This window comes from Onychomys torridus, chromosome 6 (genome assembly GCF_903995425.1).
Source record: "Onychomys torridus chromosome 6, mOncTor1.1, whole genome shotgun sequence".
Taxonomy (NCBI): domain Eukaryota; kingdom Metazoa; phylum Chordata; class Mammalia; order Rodentia; family Cricetidae; genus Onychomys; species Onychomys torridus.
In genome coordinates, this window is record NC_050448.1 from 112,983,162 (window position 1) to 112,983,922 (window position 761).

Genomic DNA, 761 nt, shown 5'->3' on the forward strand with positions numbered 1-761 from the left:
TCAGAGTGGGTGATGTCGATGTCCCACTTAACGCTCCACACTCAGTAGTCATGGCTTTCCATTGCTGTGACCATTATGAACTCTGAAGTGACTTCCACCCATTACAAAAGTAAGTTTCTCTGACAAAAGCTGGCTGTAGCACTCACCTATGGGCACAAAACATAGCAAGCAGTTTGTCATATTTTTATTTGAATGGAAATCTGCAACTGCAAAGTTCTGTCTCCACTTTCCCATGGTCTGTGATCCTCGTGGTTTTACATTTGTTCGTCTTGACATTCACTGGTCTTATTTCCCACTTTTTCTTCAAAATAGCTCACTGTGCCTATTTTTAGTTGCTATTTGCCTCTCATAGGATTAAAAAAATATAGAAACTTTATGAATTTCATGTCATCCTTGCACAGAGCCATGCCAATCTCTGTATTGTTCTGCTGTTAGTACATTGCTGCATAATGAGCATACGTCATAGAATTTTAAGTATTTTCTTGAGCCTATAGAATAAGTCACTTAAAATGTAGCATTTTAATTAACTTTGAAAGCTCATATCTATCAAGAAATTTGTAGAAACTGGAATGAAAGTTTTTAAACTATTTTTCCAGTTTTATTAGGAAATTTATTTTAATGTGACCGATATTTACATGAGCCAAACCTAAGTAAATCCCACCTTTACAGGATGGAGAAGACAGGTCAGGTTATCAGGTTGAGAGAAACTAACACAGCATAGTGTTGCACATGGCTTTGGAGAGTGTTGTTTCAGGTTTGTT

General features: G+C 36.8%; 1 pseudogene; it reads right to left on the reverse strand.

Moving 5' to 3' along the window:
* Positions 1-356: 356 nt before the first annotated feature.
* Positions 357-456, reverse strand: LOC118586436 (annotated as a pseudogene).
* Between the last annotated feature and the right edge of the window lie 305 nt (positions 457-761).